General features: G+C 37.3%; 1 protein-coding gene across 6 annotated transcripts in view; it reads left to right on the top strand.

Moving 5' to 3' along the window:
• Positions 1-535: 535 nt before the first annotated feature.
• The window catches only part of Immp2l (inner mitochondrial membrane peptidase subunit 2), an 861,827-nt gene continuing 848,235 nt past the window's right edge, over positions 536-14,127 (top strand). For 2 of the 6 annotated variants that reach the window (XM_048799612.1, XM_048799619.1), the window contains exons 1-2: positions 537-604; positions 1,035-1,107. The gene's annotated coding sequence lies outside the window, so the exon portion shown is untranslated. Of the gene's footprint in view, positions 605-653; positions 803-825; positions 845-1,034; positions 1,108-1,185; positions 1,365-14,127 lie in introns of those variants that run through there. The other 4 variants (XM_048799618.1, XM_048799613.1, XM_048799614.1 and 1 more) reach the window with 4 other exon arrangements.

Genomic DNA, 14,127 nt, shown 5'->3' with positions numbered 1-14,127 from the left:
ATGTCCATTAAATAAGTTGTTACACTTTCTTTGTAGGTTGTAGCAGAGAACCCAGTTAAGAGTTTGTATTTTTGAAAATTTGATGGCGAAAACTCAAGTATAAACTTTCTGGTGATTTCACCTATTCTTGATTACTCCTTTTGCTTAGAGGCAGCAAAACTGAATAGTATTCCTGTGTGTACATGAATAAAAAGAAGTCACCAGAAAGGAAAGGAGAGAGACAGAGAGAAGCGCTTGGTCTCTATAGCTGTGCATTCAAGGAACTATAAGGTATTGGTTTCCAGGCCTGTAAAATAACGAGAAGAGTTGACTAGATGGTTTCCTAGATTTTCCGCTCTTTATTGCCCTCTACGCCATCAGTACGGTGCTGAGTTTACATAAGTGCTTCTAATACATGTCATTGCTTGCCAAATGGGTGTTGTTCCTGATCCGTTGGAGATCCAGGCCAGGTTTCAGGCTCGACCCAGGCGGCGCTCCAGGGCCGCTTTTCCGCCGGGGGTGGAGCTTCGGGCCGCCGCCCTCGCGCTAGGGGTCGGGGCGGGGCTTGCCGCCGGCGGGGGCGGGGCCCTCGTAGGGACTTCCCCTGGGTAGAGCGGCGCAGCGGGTGCGGAGGGCTGGCGCCCCTCGGCGGGTGGGGGGTGGGTGATCGGGCGCCTAGCTGCCGACCCTTGGTGGTCCCCTGGGCCTGGGACTCTTCCCCAGGGTTGGCATCCCGCGGAGTGGGCGCTGCTCCGAGGCGGAGAGCTGCTGGGCCGCCAGGCGACCGAGAACATGTGTGCCTGCGCGTGTTTATCTGAGGCCCGTGCGGTCGCGGTTCCTGTCTTTCCTCCTCCAGGCTTACCCGGTTATGAAACCGGTGGTCCCCATGGCAGGGTCGCCCCAGAGCACGCCTACCCTTGACCTCAACCCTGCCCATGAGGGAGCGCTGTGGGGACAGGCTGCCTGGTAGTGTTGGGCAGGTGGTGGGAGTTCCTCAGGCTCGAGCAAAAAGATTTTTAAAGGACGTGTCTGCCTCTGTTGTTTTTTACTTTTAGGGTTCTGACCAAATTGGGCGAGGGCACAAAATAACCACTTACCCCTTCTCACCGAGGAAGAGCGGGAGAAAGGGTAAGTAAGGATCAATCAGGGGTGGAAGGAGCTAGGGCTTCCTCCTGGGGGAGAGAGAGAGAGAGAGAAAACAAACTTGTGTCCAAAGTCTACTTTTCACCAGAAACTGAAGACCCACCTTCTAAGGTCAAAGGCCTCTAGCCCAAGACTTTTTGCAGGTTTGCAGTTTGTAGAGTCGCCTAGAAGTTTGACAGCTTGGACTTAGTGAAATGGCCTGACAGAAAATTCATTTCCCTTCACCTATTTTAACTTGGAAGGTTGGTCCTATAGGGTTCCTGTTTTGGGTCCATATCTTATTATCGAGATTTGACTAATCTCTGGGACTGCAGGGTTTTAAAGAATCAAGGTCTTGATTGATAATTAATTGAAACCCCTCCGGAGATTTTTATGTTTTAAAAGAGGATTACTGAAAAAAATCCTTTAGGATCCTGAAGGACAGTGTTATTGGCCATATCACAAATGCCCAAGTTCTTTTGGGATCTGCTCTCAGGGCTATGGAAGAGGAAATTTGTGGAGGAGAGAAATTACCAGGCTGGGCCCTTTACTTTTGACTTTCACTTTGATGCCCTCTTACAAGCATTTTGTTCACTTTTGAAAATTTGCTGAACAGCACATTGAGGTCCTGGGAAGTTCACTGTGGTTTCCATGGTCTTCTCTTTCATTGGTTCTTCTCTGGGACCTTTCCATCACTTCACTAGTATACTGATTTCCTGTTTTCGGTGTGAGGCAATGAAACACAGCTTCTCTCAGATGGTTGTGAACCCGTTGGCCTCATATAAGTCACATAAAAATAAACATTTTAAATTATTTAACTAGAATTGCCCTCTATATCTTACCATTGGCTTCTTGGTTACTTCCTTCAATTTGTGCCCAAGTGGTAGGTGACCACATAATTTATTTTATAAAAAACCAGGATGTGGTTGTTTATTGATGATGTATTCAGGTATTGACTGAATCGATGCTTGTTAGCTCTTTCTTTCCATGTGCTGGACACTTTGATAAAAGTGGGATAGTGAGAGACTGTTGGAGATGGTCATTTTGGATGGGCCCTTTCATCAGTGTTCTGTGGATTTTCTGAATAATTATGTGTAAAATAATTATGTGTAAAAACTTTCCTATACCACGGATCTTTTGTTTTTTGGTACTGGGGATTGAACTCAAGGACACGTGACCACTGAGCCACATCCCTAGCCCTATTTTGTATGTTATTTAGAGACAGGGTCTCACTGAGTTGTTTAGTGTCTTCCTTTTTACTGAACTCAGGATCCTACTGCCTTAGCCTCCGCAGCTGCTGGGATTACAGGGGTGTGCCACCACACCTGGCTACTATGGATCTTAATGATTTGCAAGTCTATATAGTGTTGTGGGAGAATAGTATTATTATTCTGCCTTATTCCAGTCAGTAATAGACTTTCAAGGATAACTGACCATGATTTGTGTACTAAAGTGAATAGTATTTTAGTGATTTTCCAGTGTAATAAATATATTGTGTGAGTACAATAATTAATTGGGTTTATTGAAGCACACTAGTGGTGACTGACCAGAACATAAAGCTGTTCCCCTGATCAGCCCCAAACAATTGCAAGGGCACTCCTTATAAGCCTGAAAACCACAAAAGGGGATGTTCAGGGGTCTAGTCAATGCAAGCAAGCCAGATTACAGAAGTGGGAGAGTAAAAAAAAAAAAAAAAATAATAATTAATTGGGGTTAACTTTTTGAATTGTTCCATAAGAAGTCCTAATATTAGAAAATATGGAGAGTTAACGATGATGCATGTAGAAAATAAATACTGAAGTAAACTGTGATGTGCATGGATTTTTGTACATTTAACTGCATTTTATTGAAACAAGAAATGTCCTTTGTCTTTTTTTGGTTGTAGAAGTTTATAAGGTTAAAACCAAGTTGTTTAGAATTAAATCTTGCAGGAATATGAAAGGCAGGAAGTTGGTCTCATGTAAGCCCACTCTCAAGATAACTACTTTTAACAATTTGGTATTTATTTCTTCAACTTTTTGTTCCTTATATATATCTAGCACACAACGATATGTTAAATACATACAATTTAGTTATATGTTAATACATGTAGGACATGTATAAAACATAAGATGTATGTGTATATACATGTGTATATTGTTTTTTGATGAAATTATAAATTTATTTTCCTCCACCATTTTGGCTATTTACTATCATTCCTTGCTTTCCCTCAAATTCTCATGTAGAAGTAACATGGCTTTTATAGTCTTTTTTTTTTCAGTACCAGGTATTGAACCCAGGTGTGCTTAACCACTGAGCCCCAGCCCCAGCCATTTTTTATATTTTTATTTTGAGACAGGGTCTCACTAAGTTGCTTAGGACCTTGCTAAGTTGGTGAGGCTGGCTTTGAACTTATGATCCTTCTGCTTCAACCTCCCAAGCTGTTTTTTATTTTTTATTTTTTTTTTGTGGCCTTATGAAACTGAGCCTTATGCATTGCTAGGCAAGAGCTCTACCACTCAGTTACCTCTCCAGCCCCTATAGTCTTTTAGATATGGGTTATAATCCTTGCCTTTATTTTATTAACTGTGTCACTATGGAGTAGTTAAAACTGCTCTGCTCCTTGATTTATCATCTGTCAAAATAATATACTGAGTAAATAAAAAAGACTGTGTAAAAAACAGTGCCTGGCATGTAGATATTCACTGTTAATTTTCCTCCCTGTTTTTCTATCTAATCACTCCTCATTTCTTATGTTCTTTCTTTTGATAGTGGAAGATAGTCTGGTACTTACTTTCCTATAGGTGCTATGCATTCCTGGGCATATGCATTTTCACAGATCACCTACCATATCTGATCCTAAGATATCTGGGACAAGGACTGTCAACTGATGTGGCTCCATTTCCCCCTATCAGATCATTCTTCAGCCCTGCCTAGAAAATGTCAGCTTGAAAAATGAAGGGAAAGGGTTTCTATAATGTGTTTAAAATGCTCTGACACTGCTCCCAAAGTGAGAAAGACATACTACTGCATTTAGCTGAGTGCTTAAAGTTAGGATTTCTATTTCAGAAATGTCTTTGGTTTATAAGAATTACAATAAAAATGCTGACGCGTCATGTCCAAACTGTCATGATTTTGCCAAGTTGTGAGTTTAATATACAGCTAAGCTGTGTATTTAGTGTATCTAATACTGCTCTGGAAGCTGAGAAAGACAAGTCCACAGACATTTGATTTCACACCAGACATCTGGTTTCATTTTGCTAAGGAATACATTTTGTCAGTAGATTATGGGCATATCAGCTCTGCTGCTGTAGTTTGTAGCATATCTATTATAAGCTCTGGTCTATAGGGTTTAGTATGATGTTTTATTCAAATGACAGCACACTGAAAATGAGCACCTGGTCAGATAAGCACATTTCCCACAGGTGTCTTCTAGTGTCATTGTTCTTACAAGTTAACAAGGTGAAATATTTCTATCTTTGGTGATTTTACATTGAGTTTTTGTAGAAGCAAAAATATTCTTAGAAGAAAAGGTTCACTTGGGAATCAGTTGTATTCCAAAGGTTCATTTCAAGCCTATTGTGTATATGTTAATGATATACTTATAGGAATGAAATAACAAATAGCGTTTACATGTGCAGGTGAGAGCGCTAAATCTTTTATTTATTATTTTTCATTCATCAAGTGTCCATTCTGTTAACAATGGTAAGTGTATACTCTAATACATATAATAATAATTTTTGGAGAAAATGTATTTTGAGTTCCAACCTAGAATGGCTGGACACATTCATCTCAATTTTGAGATAGTGAGGGGCATAAAAAAATTCTGGAGGCTCACCTTCCTCCGTTTTAGGGTTGGCCCTGTCATTGTTTAACCGTGTGACCTTGGACACAAATATTTTATCTGAAAAATGGAATAGTTACTCATGATTAAAGTGAGGTTCAGTGATGGTAAAGTGGTAAAATATCTGCTACAAAATAGGTTCTTAATAAAAGTAGTTTCATTTTTCCTCTAGGTCCTGGATGCCAGACCAAAGACCCCCCTCCTGAGCCCACCCTTATATCCAAACTAACATACTAGCCAGGACTTGTGGCTTCAATGGAGGGCAGTTGTCCTTGGGACTTGGTAGTGGGACCTGGAAAAGGCATATGTAGAATAATGACAAAGGAGAAAGCTGGTGAATTGTTGAGAGAAGTCCATGGACTTAGCTCTGTGAATTGCTTGGCTCATAGAAAGAACCATCTTTTCCTTTAGCCTCTCTATTTTTGTCCAGCTGTTCCACTGGAAACTCTTAGCTTCTTATTTCCTGCTTAGTCCAATAATGACTGTTTTTCTTTGTAACCTTGATAAAGCCTGGATAACCTTATTTTTCTGTTTTTTTGGATAAGACTTAATAATAGATGTTTGTATTTCCTTTAGCTCTCCTGCTCTCTCTCTTTTTTCTATATGCTAGGTACAGTTGACTTTCTTGCCCTTTTGTTGGCCCAGAGTTTATTCATTAACTTTCCCCTCACTATTTTATTTATTTTTTAATTATATGCTGCATGCATTGAAATAGTGCTGAGGATATAAAGATGAAAAGTCACTGTCCTTAGCTAATGGGATTGTAGTGTAGTAGAACTATGAGTGTCTATATTCAAATACAATATGCTGTTTTGCTATACTGGAGGTACTACAAATGCAAAGGAAACCTAGCATGAACTCTTGATCCCTGTTGGGAATATCAAGGAAGGGTTTTAGTAGTGGTTGTGTTTGAGTTGAGACTTGGAAGCTGAGTAATAGTAGGCAGCTTGACAAGCAGCAGACAGCATTTCCAGGAGGAGATAATAGTATGAGCAGTTGTATGGCATTATGAGAAGATGGTGTGTTCTTGGAGCTATATGTAGGTCAGTGTCATTAGTGGGTGAAGAGCAAGGTTAGGAATGAAAGTAGATGAAACTAGATAAATTCAGTGTGCACTTTCTAGCCCATGTGTACTTGTGAGTCACTGAGGAATTATGAGGTGAAAGATCACTGAAAGCAGTGTGCTAGGAAACTTGTGAGTGGACAAGTGTGGGGATGCGGACTTGGCAAGATGGGAAGCCATTGAGGATGATACATTAGTATGGAGAAGAGGGGTTGAGAGCTCAGACAAGGAGGGAAGTAGTAAGGATAGAGAAGTGAGAATGTTTAGGAAAAATACTTAGGAGGCGGGAGAATTGGCTGTTCTTTGTAGCATTGAATATAAAAGATATGGGAGAATGAGAATGCTACAGTGCCTCTCAGTTTCTGGGTAGTGAGAGGGAAAACAGAAGAGAAAGCAAATATGAGGGAGAAGATGATGTGTTCAGCTTTGGACACATGTTTAGCATACTTGCAGGGGTGTCACTGGTGAGTTGGAGGTGTCCAGAGGCATCTAAATATAGGAGTCTGGAACATCATAAGAGTTTGCAGAGACTGAATTTTTCCAAATTCTTAACAACATGGAGAATAGTTGAAGGCATGGGTAAGGATGAAATGTTTAGAGGAATTGCATAGAAAGAGTAAAGGCTAAAATTAAGTCTTAGAGAATATTGAAACTTAAAGGAAAAGCCAAGAAAGAGAAAGATACTGAAGAGGGGTGGCCAGAGAGACTAGGAGAAAAAGCTTTTCAGGCCAATGGCAGAATTTTAAGAAGTAGAACCCAGTTAAAATGTAAATGTAAATCATAAAGTATGATGAAGATTTTAAATGTCTGTTAGAAGTCTTTGATTTCTTGGGGATGGTGGGGGCAGGACTAAACTGCCATGGGTAAAGAAATGAATTGGAGAAAAGGTAAGATAGAGAGAGGGGACAGACATGAAAATAGGGAGTAGGCATGATTGGGTCCCTTCTCTGGGAGATAATGACTTCATTGTTCTTTAGTCAAGATATTTGTTTAATACATTTTCAATAGTAATGTATATATTTATACAACTTGATGTTATGGAATATATATAGATATTTAAATGGTTAGTATAGTGAAGCATATTTACATTCATCATCTCATAGTTAACCCCCACCCCAGTTCCTTTTTATGGCAAAAGCAGCTAAAATCTGCTCATTTAGCAAAGATCCCAACTATAATATAGTTTTATTAACTGTTCTCCTTAAGTTACACATTAAATCTCTAAACTTGTTCATCTTAAGTTTCTTCTACTTTATATTGTTTGACCCACATCTTCCCTTTCTTGCCCTGTGCCTCATTACCACTGTTCTATTCTCTCTGCATATTTTTCATTTTATGGGTGCATTATAATTATATAAAATAATGAGATTCATTATGCCATATTTGTACATGCACATAACATAATTTGATCAATCTCATTCCACAGTCTCTATATTTTTAAAGAGCCCACATGTAACTGAAATAATTTAATATTTTTCTGGCCTATTTCACTTAGCATAATGTCCCCTGATATCATCCATATGTGACAAATGGCAGGATCTTTTTTTTAAGAGTGAATAATATTTCATTGTATACTTATACTACAGTTTCTTTATCCATTCATCTGTTGATAGAAACTTAGGTTGTTTCCATATGTTCACATTCATTGGGAAGGCTACTATAAAAAAAGAGAGAGAGACAACAAGTATTGGTGAGGATGTAGAGAAAAGGCAACCCTTGTGTAGTTGTTGGTGGGATTGTAGATGGTATAGCCATTATGGAAACAGTTTGGGGGGTTCAGAGAAATTAAAAATAGAACTACCATGTGATCCAGCAGTCTTTTTTTAAGGTCTGTAATCAAAAGAAATGAAATCACCACTTTGTAAAGATATCAGTTGAGATATCTAAAGGTTCTTCAGCAGATTCTAAGATGTGCTTGAGAATAAATGAGGAAAGAATGATAACCACAGTTGTTGACTTTCTTTCTTTTTTAAAAAGAAAAATGAGGGATAGATAGTGTGTTATGCTGAGAGGAAGATCCTTCATAGAAAGGGGTATGTTGAAAAAAGAGTTGCCTCTATTCTTATCACATTTGTGTGTGTGTGTGTGTGAATGAAAATCAGGTTGTGAAAATCAGGTTGTCTCTTTATTTGCCTACTTCTTCCCTGCTTTTTAATTCATACCTGACTGTACCCTTAAATGTCTTTTTCACTTAATTCTTTCCTGGCCCAGAGTTCCATTGTTGTTTTGTTCCCATCACATCTGGCCTTTTTGCATATATTATTCTCTAATCCAGTTGAATAGGTAAAAAAAAATCTACTTTTCATCATTAAAGATGGAAAAAATTTCAGCAGTATGTACTAGGAGACTAACAGGGAACATAACCATATCAAACATTAAAAAACAAAACAAAACAAAACAAAAAAACAATTTAGCCCAGAGTATCTGCTATGTTAAAGGCTCTGAATGCAAAGACATAAGATGGAAAGGATTAATAAGACTGGGATTCTGCCCTTAAAGAGCCCTTAGGCCAGAGAGAGGAATGGATACGTAAATAAAGAAGCGACTAAGTTCCTTGATATGTGTATGCCATTATAGAGGCAGAGTATAAGATGACTTTAAAAAAAAAAAAAAAAAAAGGGGACTTCTTTATTTTTTGTGATCCTGAAGGCTCAGAGATGATGTTTGAGCCACAGCTTCAAGTATGGTGTGTTAAGTTTCAGGGAGTAAATCAAGGTAATGAAATATTCCTTAGTTGTCCCATGAAAGCAACAAATTTTGCTTTTCTTTTTCTTTTTTAATTTTTCTTTCTTGTTCTGCTTGGTTTATTTTATTGCAAGGTATCCTTATCTTTGAGGGAGTTCTTAGGGGATAAATATGTTTTGTCTTACATATAGATGATATACAAGCATTTTTCTCCTTTTCTTATACAAACTTTGTATGAAATTTTCGCCACCGGCTTGCGGTATATTAGACAGCTAACACAGACTGGAGCAGTTAATCACAATGTCTGGGGAATGGGGTCGAGGCCCTAATATTTTTCAGAGCTTCCCAGGTTTTCTAATGGCAGGGTAAAGAACCACTGCATGGTTTGTTTACATGAGATGGCAGAGATTTTTAGCTTAAAAAAAAAAAAAAGTAGGTTAAATTGTTACAATTCCTTTTAAAACTGTGTGTCGTTTTAAGCTACTTAGATTTCTCTAAGCCCATCTTTCCTTAAATAGGATGGTAGTATATGTATCCTGCCTGTCTTGCTGAGTCTTGCACATCAAAAGCTGATTTGTGTGAAGGAACATATTATATAAATGTTGTGGAAACAATGAAATACTTTGAGTCATTTTCTAAGAGCCTGTAGGATAAGAACTGCCTAACTTTTTCTGCAAGATAGTATAGATTTTATAGATTTGGATTTAATATTTTACCATCATGAGGTTTCTTTTCTTTTTTTTTTTTTTAATATTGTTTTACTTGTTGATAGACCTTTATTTTCTTTATTTATATGTGGGGTTGAGAATTGAACACAGTGCTTCACACATGCCCTAGCCCTAGAGGCAGAGTATAAGACGACTAAAAAAAAAAAAAAAAAAAAAAAAAAAAAAAAGGGGACTTCTTTATTTTTTGTGATCCTGAAGGCTCAGAGATGATGTTTAAGCTATAGTTTTACATATATTTTACTACATTTGTATAATGCTAAACAGTTGAAAACCCAAAGCCAAAAAGCAAAACCTCCTCCTCACTTTTTTTTTTTGTTTGCAGCACTAGGTATTGAATCCAGGGGTGCTTTGCCATGGAGCTACACCCCCAAGCCCATCTATTTTTTTATTTTGAGGCAGAGTTTTGCTAGGTTGCTGAAGCTGGCCTCGAACTTGTGATCCTCCTTCATCAGCCTCCTAAATTTCTGGGATTATAAGTATGCACCACCACACATAGCTAAAATGCAAATCATCATTTGAGCATTTCTAGGTTGGCATATTAATTCCAATTATTTAAGATCATGTAAGATCATGTAAATGTTTTCCATGATTAAGATTATAAGGTATATAGATAATCTCAGGGACTGCGGGTATGACTTAGTGGTAGTGTGCTTGCCTAACGTGTGAGGCTCTGGGTTCAGTTTCCAGCACTGCAAAAAGAAAAGAAAAAAATATTCATTCTCAATGTTAATAATGTAATTGTTCAGTATTAAAATGTTAAGGTCAGGTATTTATTTTGAAGGTATATACATTTAAAATCAGCAGTCTTATAGAAGTTAGTAAAAACTGCAGCATACCATAGAGCCCTACAAATTTGCTTATTTGTGGGTTCCATGTAGGGATATGTACTATGTTTCTGTACTATGGGAAGCCTGGTACATTAGTATCATTTATATAATAGTATAGGAATGTTCATCCTTTTGGTATTATGATATACTTTAATTGAGAAGTGGTATTGTTTAATGACAAAACTGAACCCAAAGTCTGAAGACTGGTTTCTAGATCTGGTTTCTCTAGTCACTCTTTATCATAGTAGGTAAGTTAACCTTTCTGAGCCTCATATAAAATTAGGATGTATTAGTTTCCCGTTACTTGGTAGCATATGAGAAACTTAGTGGATGAAAAGATTATTCATTTGTGATTTCATAGTTGCTATAGGTCAGCATTTTGGGGGTTCTACTTCAGGGTCTCGTGAAGTTGCTCTCAGAGCTGAAGTTTTTAGAGCATGGCTGAAGTTAAGAGATGACCTGCTCACGTGGCTGGCAAGTTGGTTCCTTTCCATGAAAGGTTTTCCATGAAGCTGTCCTCTTGCCATGGGAGTTGGCTTCCACAGAGCAGTATTCAAGGGACCAACATGGAAACTATAGTGCCTTTCATGATTTATCTATATTTGTTTTTTAATGTATTCTTTCGGATTCATAGATCATAAGGGCATAAGGTAAGGATCACTGAGGACTCTTATGGGGGATTGGCTACTTGAGAGGATAACCTTTGCCTGACATAGGATTGCTTTGAGGTTAATTTAAGAATTTATATGAAAGTCATTTGTAAATCATTTATTAGATAATATAATTGAGGCTGAGTAAAAGTGGAATTAGTTTGTTTTATGCCATGTTAACATTATGCCTGTTCCAAGTCTTTCTTCTCTTGCTAAAAAATTATTTTATCTTTATTTTGTGTTAAAAAAATCTACTCCTTTAATAAAAGGCTAGAGCAAAATGTGTTTTTCAAGTTTTTCCCATCCACGGGTATAAAAGTAGTATGTTGAATGGGAGAAAATTAGAAATAATAGTGATGGTAGCAAGAACCTTTTGGTCCTCTGCTGAGTAATATTCTGATATGTCATTCTAGAGAGTCTATCTCCTTGATGAAATTTCCACATGTCTTATTCTTTGTATATCTCTCTTGTCATTTGCTTGATTTTGCCTGGATTAGAGTTCTTTTGTGGATTTGTCTATTCATATGTTAGACTGGAAACTTCTTTTTTCTTTGGGTGTTTTTTTTTGGGGGGGTTACTGGGGATTGAACTCCGGGGGCACTTGACCACTGAGCCACATCCCCAACCCTATTTTGTATTTTATTAGAGACAGGCTCTCACTGAGTTGCTTAGCGCCTTGCTGAATTGCTAAGGCTGGCTTTGAACTTGCTATCTGTGCCCCTCCTTGGAAACTTCATAAGGTAGAAGCTGTGTCTTACTCTTTTCTGTGCCCCTCACCAGCACATTTAACCCAAGGATTTGGACTTAATTGGTGCTTAAGCAGTTTTTGCTGAATTCAAGTGGAATAGTTGGCCAAACTCTAGCCTTTGTGCCTCCTTTTAAATTTAAAATTAAAGAGTTCTATTTTGCTCAGGTGGTGGTGATGGTGGTGGCTCCTGCCAGATCCATCTTTAACTCTACTTTTTATAGGTCCCTGGTTTGTCATTAGAGCCCTTAACCTCTCCTAAATGACTCTGAGAATTGGACTGCTACATGCTTGGTCTGGCCTTCTCAAGCATGCAAATACACACAACCCTAACAATCATTCTTATGTGACTTTCAAAACCTTGTTGAACTTCTGCTTGGTTTGGTAACTATATAACTTGATTTTGACTTCTTGGGTTTAGAATTCCCAGAAGATAAAAGTATACAACTTTCTTCTGTGTAATAAATCATAAAAATTTAATCTTTACAATTTTCTCCAAAAGTTTATTGAGATAGGTCTTTGTAATGACACACTGACACACACACTTTTATCTTTCTTTTGAAAAATGTAGCAGTTATGTTTACCTTTTGAAAAATCATCTTGCTCTGTAGCTGGAGGATACACTATAAATACACTACCAAGTTCTAGTTCTGAAATTGTATGTATTAGAGACATTTTTGAAGAAGGGAAATGTTTGTAATGTCATCACAGTTTTTATTTTAGGATAATTTTGTTTTGAATGATATTCTCAACATGTGGACCAGTAAACAAATTCAGAGCAATTTAGAATTCTTTTCTCTTTTTTTATTCTCTCCTGCAGATCTACTGATTTCCTTGCTTCCTCAGCCACTACCTGCCTTTTCTATCTCTTTTCTGTACCTCTTTCCCAGTTTTTGTAAGAGAGAGTAAATAGACTAGCAGGGGGCAGATCAGACATTGCAAGTAGCGGTGGGTGTGCAAAGAACAGTTGCACTGCACTGAAGTTTAGCTTATAACTAATAGAGTTCTTTACTAAATGGTAATAGAGGACCTGTGAAGTAACGTTGATAGGAAAAGATTACAGTTGCCAAAAATGTTTTGTCTTAATTAAAAAAAAAATAGGCTTTATTTTTTTAGAGCTCTTTTAGGTTCATAGCAAAATTGGGTGGAAGGTATGGAGTCTACCCATGTTCTCCCTGCCCCTGTATATGCATAGGCCACCTCCACGGTCAACATTTGGGGAATCAGTTGTTATAGCTGATGAATTTATATTGATAAGTCATTATCACTTGAAGTAGTTTATGTTAAGTTCACTTCGTAGTGTAGTATGTTCTACACATTTGGACAAATATCTAATAATGTGTTCATCATCACAGTATCATATAGAGTAGTATTATCACTGCTGTAAAAATTCAGTATTCTTCCTATTCATCCCTCCCTTCCTTCAAACTCTTGTGATCTTTTTATTAACCTTTATAGTTTTAGGCCTTTTCCAGAATGTCATAGAGTTGGAATAACGAAGTGTGCAGCCCTTTTCACCTAATTTTTAGTTTTCCTTGGTGCAGCACGTTATTTACAAATTATCTCAATTATTTTTCCAAGAGCTTATTTATCTAATAGCCGCTTTTCTAAGAATTTCATTAGCTCAGATTAAAACAATAACTACCATTTAGTTTTGTTAAGGTAGTATTTAGCATTATTATTATGTAAGGGTAGTTTGAAACACATTATAAAGCCATACACTTTTGTTTCTTTTAAGTCTCACTATTTGTCATGTGCAAGAGAGGTTCTGTAGACTGAACAATATATTAGAAGATTCATTATTTGAGAATTTGGTGTATGTGACTGCATTATGTTAATATTCTAAATTAATATTCAGTTAAAATATTAATAGGGGCTGGGGATGTTGCTCAAGCAGTAACGCGCTCGCCTGGCATGAGCGGAGTGCTGGGTTCGATCCTCAGCACCACATAAAATAAAGATGTGTCCACTGAAAACTGAAAAATGAATATTAAAAAATTTTCTCTCTCTCTTCTCTCTCTCTCTCTCTCTCTCTTAAAAAAAAAAAATGCCAATTCAACTTCACCTCTCCGGTACACATCCCACCTCTCCATACACTTACACCCTCTCACTCTTCCTATCTTTAGAAAAAAAATTCATAATAAAACTTTAAAATATAGGCATTAAATATATATTCTGGACACTAAAGTGATGATATATGGAGAAAAAAATTGTGGAATTGGGCTACGAAAATCATTATGAGCATGGACAAGTCATTTTTGTCTATGAACTTCCTTCTCCTTTTAGGAATATGGAAAAAACATACATGTCATGGGTTATTTTTAAGGACTATATGAGCTGTTTGTATGAGTCTGATATAAATTTGAACTCATTATAAAAAATGTGAGGAGTTAATTGGTTAATGACTCAAACTTTATTAATATTTTCAATTTCAGTTTTTTTTTAGTTTTTATAGATAATAAAGAAAAAAAATATTGGTTTGAGGCTAATAAGGCAATACTGCTG

The sequence above is a fragment of the Marmota marmota genome, unplaced genomic scaffold (genome assembly GCF_001458135.2).
Source record: "Marmota marmota marmota unplaced genomic scaffold, marMar, whole genome shotgun sequence".
Lineage (NCBI taxonomy): Eukaryota > Metazoa > Chordata > Mammalia > Rodentia > Sciuridae > Marmota > Marmota marmota.
Note: the sequence above shows the minus strand (reverse complement) of the source record. Positions and strands in the feature narration are given on the sequence as shown.